Genomic DNA, 9,778 nt, shown 5'->3' with positions numbered 1-9,778 from the left:
TTAGTTTATTGTAAATGCTAAACAAGTGATGATAATTATGGGGGCATGGGCCATCTTGGAAAGGATGCCCCAAATTGGTTGCACGCAAGAAAGGTAAAGTAAGGCATTGTACAGTAGTAGATATAAATTTTTATTTAAATACCTTGGATGTCATTTAGGGACAAGTCAAGATATGAGGCTGTCTTTAAAAAGATGCAACCTTGATTTCTTTAGTGGGATGGAGAAAAGCAAACGAAGAGAAAGTGCGGCTATATGTTTTTTTGCAGGTTATTTATACTCCCCCGTCTTAAAATAACTGTCTTAACTTTGTACTAGCTCTAGTACAAAGTTATATTAAGCTTAAGATATTTATATCGAGACGGATGGAATATGAGATCGTGTACATGACATACATACAATATATTTGATTTTGTATCTTGTACAGAGCAAATAGTAGTGATGGATATATGACAAATTGTGCTTGGCTTTCAAACCCCCATGGAGCACGGTTTTTGAAGAACTCAAAAAATCCGAGAACCGGGCACTAGAGCCCAGCGGCTGAGTAGTGTCACATCCGGGCTGTCCATGTTTTAAATCTCGTCGGGAACGAATTTATGGCACCTCATTCGGATGTGGGTTCTATTTTAATATATAAGCCACGGGATCCATGGTCCTCGTGTTTTTCTAAATCTTAAAAAATGAGTTTAGGCTTAAAAATTATTCTAAAAAAACACATACCTATGGATGTATACTGCTTGCTTGTTTGTATAGTTTCATGGTGAAATACATTTTCATGCAAACTACACAAACAGAAAAACTCACATGTTTCTAGCACATGCGCTATACACTATAAAAGACCATGCACACAAGACATTTAAGGGATTCAAACAACATGTAGAAAGTTATGGCTACACATTATATGTAAATGAATATATAACACAAGGGATCATTATATTATATGAATGATAGAGAGTATTTCTGGTCTACCAAGTATTGCTTAAAAGTTAACTATGGTCCTTTAAGCCAACTAATTTGAAAGAAATGCACATAAAGATTACATTTTGAAACTAATAAAGCAATAGTGTAAAAACTAATTTTAGAAAAGAAATTTATATACAACTATTGTATGAATACGACAAAAAGGTAAACATAAGAGAAATGAAAACAAATTCGTAATTTTACTGGTGAATTTGTATTTCTACCCTATTTTAATTTTTAATTTTTTATATTTACACATTTTTTTATCATTTTGTTTGTACATTTGTGCTGACTAAACTGCCACGAGGGGTGTAAAAAAAACTGCCACAAGTGCAGAACGACAGTTACATCGACTAGACCTTTATCTAGTGAATTTTCAAGCTTTAATAGAGAAAATTCAAACAATTGCCTTGCGTCATATTCCCATTTGGCAACCCCTCCATCCCACCTATATAAGATAAACGTTCGACCCAAAAATTCAAAGGGGGTAACCAGCTGTCTAACGTCTCAAATAGGCTTTTACCTTACTTTATATATAAATCATCGAACCGAAATACACGACCGAACAATACAATAGAGCACTTGTTTAGCCGTACCAGTCGTCAGATTGCCTTGTGATCCGCAAAGTGTCTGGATCCCGAGGGCACACCTAATTTTAAGTTTTACTTTCTGAAGCGTGATATTTTGGCGGTTTTGGAACTTAGTATTTTATCGGCCGTTCATACTAAATTTAAGATGTTCAAACTTAACAGAAATTTAAAAGTTCATCAAAACACATTCAAAATTGATCTTTTTGAAAGCCGTCATCATAAACACATGAATATGAAAGCAAAAATTAATTTGGTCTTTTGGTTCAAAAGATGTGAAAGATTAAAATCAAAAGCCAAAAGAAAAAAGGGCCGCGGGGCACCGCACTGGCGTGCTACACATCTCCTTCCCTTCCAGTTCGATGCAGGAAAAAAAAACAACCTAAGAAAGACGTAGACGATTACGTACTCTCACGGTCACCTACCTCGGCATTACCTAAGCGCCGCCTTAATCAATGTGATAGCTTAGGTTGCACAATTGTGGCTACTAGTAGTACGAAAATTGTTTCTCGTAATTAAACTTATCGCGCTGATCGCGTGGATCTAATATAATGCGGTTGCCGTACCAGCCACATGGGGACCTGGCTTTTTATAACTCCGGCCGGTCGCCGTCGCTGTATAAGAAAGGCAACGTCCTTCCTAGTTTATACTAAATCGAACAAAACGACGCGGGGCCATCGACGGGAATAGCCATGCCGTTCCAAGTCAAGACTCTGCTGCTCTGCCGTAAGCTAACTAGCTAGCTAGCTGGCTAATTAAGCAACCTCATGTGACCATGATTTGATTGATTCTCATCTCTGATGCAAACCGTACTAGTACTCCTCCGTCCCAAAATAACTATCTCAACTTTATACTAACTCTAGTACAAAGTTGTACTAAGTTGAAGACACTTATTTTGGGACGGAGGGAGTAATACTTACGAAATATGAAATTCGATCATACATGTATATATATAGAGGAGCGCATATATAGATCTGCAGACTGTACATACTTCCTCCATTTGTAAATACTTTAAATATTAGGCTTGACTAAAAATATTTCCGCCTCCCATAGTAATACAATAATTATTGGTAATTCTTTTAATAAATAAATAAAAAGTCAAAAAATATTTTGAAATAACCTTGACCTCTCATTATATTGTAAAAAGAGTTTCACAAAAAGAAAAAGAAAACTACATCGCCTTCTTTTCAAAAATAATAATTTTTTGTCCCAAATAGTGTGAATAGTGACCCTATAATGGCAAATAACTTTTGTTCTTTTTGCCCAAAGTCAACACTAGTGCTTTTTCATGAAAAATTATATACTAGTGCAAATGAAAACAACCACTCGTTCCTAAACGTCGTTCAACGATGAACAGAGGGGCTCCAGGTTGATGGCTATGATACTCCCAAACGTATCTATACTTTTTATTGTTTCATACTATTACATCACATTTAAATATTTTTGCAGCAATTTATATTATTTTTATAGACTAACCTATTAATTCAGTATCTAAAGCGAGTTGTTGTTTTCTGCATATTTTTGGTTTTACAGAAAATTGATTTCTTCGGACCTCTAAATACCGTGGGGATTTTTGATGTTTTTTTTGAACGAAGAAGGAACGAGAGGGCAACGAAGGGGTGAGTGGGTAACTTACACGCCCCACGCATACAGGGGCATGGTGGGCCCGTTTGGCGCCCCTCCACACGGCCTTTTGCTCATTTATTGCCTATGAATCTCACAATTCCTAAAACCAATATACCATTTTCCATATTTTTTCCTCCACCGCAAGCTCTTGTTCCGTGAAGATCCAATCTAAAGGCCTTTTATGTCATGCTGCCGGAGGGGGAATCCATCACCGGAGCCATCTTCATCAACCCTTTTGCTACCATGACCATGCGCGAGTAGCCTCCTTAGGATCTTGGATCCATAGCCGTAGCTAGATGGCATCCTCTCTCCCTTGTGATTCAATACAAAGTTTTCGTGGGTTGCCTCAAATGATCGGGATCCGTATGATATATAGAGGAGCACATATATAGATCTGCAGACTGTACATACTTTCTCCATTTGTAAATAACTTAAATATTAGGCTTGACTAAAAAAAATACCAACAATTATTGTATTACTATGGGAGGCGGAAATTTGGTATAATAGACATGTCCCGTTTGTTGCGGCGGAAACCTTGTTAAAAATATATGGATAAGTGGTAGAAGATTAAAATTAATTGAAAAACAAATATAAAACCTTCTTACATGACTTAATTGTCCGGGAAAAAAATAATGCATGAGGTGGTATATTTTGCATGAAAAGATTAATGAAGAAAGTAACTTATGACTCCATGCATGACCTCATGATATGACATTATTGCATAGAGAAAAAAATAGCTAGTGGGTTGTAACTATTTAAGAATAGAGGATGGGTATACCAAATGTCCGTTTCCCATAGTAATACAATATTTGTTGGTAATTATTTTAGTAAGTAAATAAAAATTCAAAAAAATTGAAAAATAATTTTGAAATAACCTTGACCTTTCATTATATTCTAAAAAGAGTTCCATAAAAAGAAAAAGAAAACCACATTGCCTTCTTTTCAAAAATAATAATTTTTTGTCCCAAATTGTGTGAATAGTGACCCTATAATAGCAAATAACTTATGTTCTTTTTGCCGAAAGTCAACATTGGTGTTTTTTCATGAAAAATTATATACTAGTGCAAAATGAAAACAATCACTCGTTCCTAGACGTCGTTTGACAACGAACAAAGGGGCTCCAGGTTGATGCCTATGATACGTCTCAAATGTATCTATATTTTTTATTGTTTCATACTATTATATCACTTTTAAATATTTTTGCAGTAGTTTATATTATTTTTATAGACTAACCTATTAATGTAGCATCCAAAGCGAGTTATTGTTTTATGCATGTTTTTGGTTTTACAGAAAATTAATTTCTTCGAACCTCTAAATACCGTGGGGATTTTTGATGATGTTTCTCGAACGAAGAAGGAACGAGAGGGCAACGGAGGGGCAAGTGAGTAACTTACATGCCCCACGCATCCAGGGGCATGGTGGGCCTGTTTGGCGCCCCTCCACACTGCCTTTTGCTCATTTATTGCATATGAATACAATTCCGAAAACCACTATACCAATTTTTCATATTTTTTCAGCCACCACAAGCTCTTGTTCCGCGAAAATCCAATCTGAAGGCTTGTTACGTCATGCTGCTGGAGGGGGAATCCATCACCGGAGCCATCTTCATCAACCCTGTTGCCACCATGACCATGCGCGAGTAGCTCCCTTAGGATCTTGGATCAATAGACGTAGCTAGATGGCATCCTCTCTCCCTTGTGATTCAATACAAAGTTTTCGTGAGTTGCCTCAAATTATCGGGATCCATATGATATAATCAGTATCATATTTGTTGGGATATGATGATTTGTCATTTTACGATCAAATTATTCATGAATTATATTGAATGTCTTATGGTTTCTTTGTAGCACAATTAACTAGTCATATATGCTTTTCAGTTTGTGCATTGTTCTCTAGCCAAGTTTGATGCGTGGATCTTCAAAGGAAGTTGTGTATGGTGGTGGATTCAATCTTGTAGTGATTTATATTCCAGTGATAAAAAATGACAATAGACATATCGTATTATTTCTAAAGGATAAAATGACGATTTCTTTACATAGTTTTCTTGTCTATATTATGTCATCATGCTTGTTATAATGCCATGTTTGTAATGAACTTAATATCTTGAGATGCATATGATGGATAACCGTCTTTTGATGGAGTATTAGTTGTAGATGCAGTTGGATTAACGGTCTACATATCAGATACACAATGTCTATACAAGATTGTGCCATGAATGATCATAGTCATAAATATGAATATTGCAATTTAATCATTGCCCAAGTCTAATTTGTTCAACACAACACATTTATCTTGCTTGGGGAGATGCCTCTAGTGACGCTATGGCCCCAGGTCTATTGTCCCATTACTGAAAACAACATTATTATTTTATTTTCCTGTTGTATGGTTTCATGTCTTATATATCTACCAATTCCTACCATACCATACAATTTACTCTTGTAACTAGCAAGACAAGAGGATTGACAACCCTCTTGAACCACCAGAGACAAGTTTATTTAGTGTGTTGTGTGTAGGTACTATCATTAGCTTCTACCGAAGTAATTCCTGCTAGTTCGATAAACCTTGGTTCTCAATAGAGGGAAATACTTATTGTTATGTTACATCACCCTTGCACTTGGGGTTAGAGAAACACTGCTACATGAGAGCAAGCAAGATTTCTAGCACCGTTGTCTCGGAATTACTTCCAACATCTATAGCTCCTACACACTACTACTTTGCTTTCTTGTTATCTATCTTGTTTAGTTAATTTTTATTTATCATTTATTTTCTTTGATGATTTAAAAAAACTCAAAATACCAAAAACATTTCAATGTTATCCTTCTTTTTACCTTGTTATATGAATACCATCATGGATATGGATTCTACAATTTCCATACTTTTGAAACATGTTATATATTTCGAACCAATAGTTAATAATGAACGATTTATAAAAGAAAAGGATATTTGGATATTCTCACTGAATGAAAATTATGATTGGACTAATCATGGTAATCTTTATGATTCAAGAGATGAAGATGACAAACTTGATGAAAATATTGCTTTTTATGGTGACACTATATCTGTAGGCACTACTGATGATGATTTTGTTATGCCCACTAATTATGCTGGTCATGATTGGAGAGAGTTGTGATACTTCTTGTGGCTGTGAAAAATTATATGAGTATTATGATGAATCTATTCTTATTGATAATAATGTTTGTAGTACTATTGTAAGCGGGTTTGGAGAGGTCATGAATTTAGGTAGTAATGACCCCATTACTTTCGAGAGTGTTCAATCTTCTGATATTATTGTCAAAAGTGGGTTTGGAGTGGTCAAGATTTTAGTTAATATTAATCCCACTATCTTGAAGAATGATAATAATAATATATATGCATCCTGCCTTGTAGTAGTATATATACCAATTTATCATTCTAAGTTTGTTCATGTATTTTATCTAAGATATTCCAAAGTAAGCTATACAAAAAATTACATGTGAGTCCATAGTTTTTTTTGAATATTTTGAAAATACTTTCATATTTTACGTATAAAACAATTTACTAAAAAAATAGTACATACTATCTCAAAACCGAGAGTATATACGTTTAGTATTAAGTATATAAGAATATTTGTTATTATATATCCCATTTTTATGTGGTATATACTATTGTTGTATATTATTTTAGATGTACAATTATGAAGGTATTTTCGAAATATACGAACAACTATGAACTCACATGCATTTTTTCATATATCTTGCTTTGAAATATCTTAGATATAGTATATAAACATATTAAAAATAATAAAGTAGTACATATACTATCTCATGGTAGTATATGGGACATGAGGGTAACTACCACCAAGGTGGTAGGATGTATTTTTCCTACACACACATGTGTGTGTGTGCGCGCACGCCCTACCTTGTACAAATATGATCTATCTTACTTATAGCTTGCACAGAAGACAAGGATCGGCCTATGGAAAACAATGTTATTGATGAGATACATGTATAGTTTTTGTTTATCAACCTTTTTGCTCGAGGACGAGCAAGGTTTAAGCTTTATGAGATAATTTTATGAATACTTTATAGAGTATATTACAATGCCAAAAATCCTCATATCATATCCGTCTCGCACTTATTCATGTCTCCAGTGCATAGTTTTTGGTATTTACTTGCTTTATGAAGTTCATTGCACACTTTTTTTATTTAGTTTTCATTAGTTTTGTGGTCTTTGTAGGTGTGTTTACATGTTCATGAACTTGGGACATCAAAATAATTGAGCTAGGAGTCAAACCAAAGAAGTTCCAGGCACCAGATCAAGGCCCTTTGGAGAGTTCGATGATTTGAATTTTATCAGAGTATACAAAATGAAGATTCAAAGCCATTGACGCATTGGGATTTTTCACTAGCAATTCAACTAGCCCAAGAACGTCAAAAATGGAGTTCGTATAAAAAATACGACCAATATTCGAAGGAGCTCCCAAGTTCAAAGAGAAAGACAACCTTTCATGCAACCACATGTGCTCGTTTGAGCTCCAGATATCCACGAAAGTTGGCTAGAACTTCGCAAAATTTGCTCCAATTTTGTACTTGTTTTCCCTTACGAGATCCTTGATGACCAAAGCTTGTATTGGTCATGGATTTGGCTCCCCTCGAGCCTAGATCAATGGAGGACACCCGAGGAGACCTCTTCTAAGAAGAGACCTCCAACCCTAGCCGTTGTCTCATACCATCTCCATCCTCCACAAGTGTCATTTACAACCACCACACCTCCATTGAAGGAACTCCACCATATAGAGAAGGGACAAGCCAAGGAAGAAGGAAGGGAGGAGGCGCCTCCACACTGGCGTTGGCAGGAGGGCTAGGCCCTCTTCATTACCGGCGCCATGCCTCTCTCCATCTCCATCTACAACTTCATGTTGGCTTGTAACTCATATCTAATCTCTATGTACCTCATCACCGTGTTTGAGTAAATTAGTATTTCTTGGGGAATAGGATGAACTCTAGTTCGTACTAGCACTGAATAATTTTCTGCGATATGAGATAACGTTTTCATGTATTGCTAATGTTCTTCATAATGTTGGGTGAAGTGCACCATCCAACGTGTCCTAATTTTGGACACAAGGATATTACTTTTGGATGAAGTAGAGATTTGAGAAAGCAAGTGACAATGCAATCTCTAGGGAAGTGGAGGAGAAAAAGTGACAGTAGTATCCTCTTGTTGGATCGATAGAAGAGGTGTCTAGAGGGGGGGGGGTGAATAGACTACTTGCATAAATTAAAATCCTAGCCTTTTCCAATTTTAATGGTTGGAAGATTTAGCGATTCTAACAAGTCTAGTGCACCCTATACAGGCTAGTCAACAAATATGGCAGCAGAAAGTAAAGACATTGCACGTGTAGTAAGGAGTAGAGTTTAGGAAGATCAAACGCAAAGAAGTTGACACTGCGATTTTTGGCATGGTTCCGATAGGTGGTGCTATTGTGCGTCCATGTTAGTCGATACTTCAACCCATGCAGGGTAACGGCTACGAGAGTCCACAGAGAGCTCCACCCACAAGGGGTCCACGAAGAAGCGACCTTATCTATTGCACCATGGCTTACGTCCACACAGGACTACCCTCTCTCATGGTAGATCTTCACGAAGTAGGCGATCTCCTTGCCCGTATAAACTTCTTGGTTCAACTCCATAGCAAGAAGTATGAGAATCCTAAGAGATACCTAACCAATCTAGGAGGCACCACCCTCCAAAAGGTAATAGATGCGGTAGAACGATGAATTCCTTGCTCTTGTGCTTGAAAAGATAGTCTCCTCAACATTCAATCACTCTCTCACAGATTTGGCATGGGTAGGAGAGATTGATCTTGTGGAAAGCAACTTGGGGAGGATAGATATCAAGTTTCAAATGGTAGGATTGGAATCTCTTGATCTCAACACATGAGTAGGTAGCTCTCTCTCACAAAAATGGATCACACAAGTGTAAGTGTGTTTTGAGTGCTTCCTCTCTGAATGAGAGGAGGTGGAGGGGTATACATAGGCATCCCTCAAAATCCAACCGTTACAACATTATTGCCCAACTCCGTGACACCGAAATGAATCTCGGTGGTACCGAGTTGCACTAAATGTGGCAACTTTTGAATTCTCGGTGAGACCGATATATAAATCTTGGTGGTACCGATACGATGACCTATACCAGTTTCCAAATCTTGGTGAGACCGATTTCAAACTCGGAAATTCCAATTCTTGAAATATTCTCAGCAAAAAATTGGTCACTGAATCTTGGTGGCACCGATGTGAAAGTTGGTGGTACCGAGAAGGTAGGGTTTGGTAAAGGATCTGTCACTGGAAAAATCAGTAGGGCCGAGTGGGAAAAGTTGGTGGCACCAATTTTGTTGGTATAGCTTTCGACAGAGATATCTTGTGGGAGAATGGCTGAATATTTTTGGTGGCTACCTCTAAGCACTTGAGCAACCAATTCATCATAATACCTCACCCCCTTTTAACAATATTGGCTTTCTATGGACTCAAAGTAATTTCTCACAATGTAAAATGTAGAGTCTTCTTGCTTGAAGCTTGAGCCAATCCCATTCCTTCCCTTGCATCAAGGGGCTTATCTTCACAATCCTTTGGC

This window comes from Hordeum vulgare, chromosome 2H (genome assembly GCF_904849725.1).
Source record: "Hordeum vulgare subsp. vulgare chromosome 2H, MorexV3_pseudomolecules_assembly, whole genome shotgun sequence".
NCBI classification, from domain to species: Eukaryota; Viridiplantae; Streptophyta; class Magnoliopsida; order Poales; family Poaceae; genus Hordeum; species Hordeum vulgare.
This window is presented reverse-complemented; position numbering follows the sequence as displayed.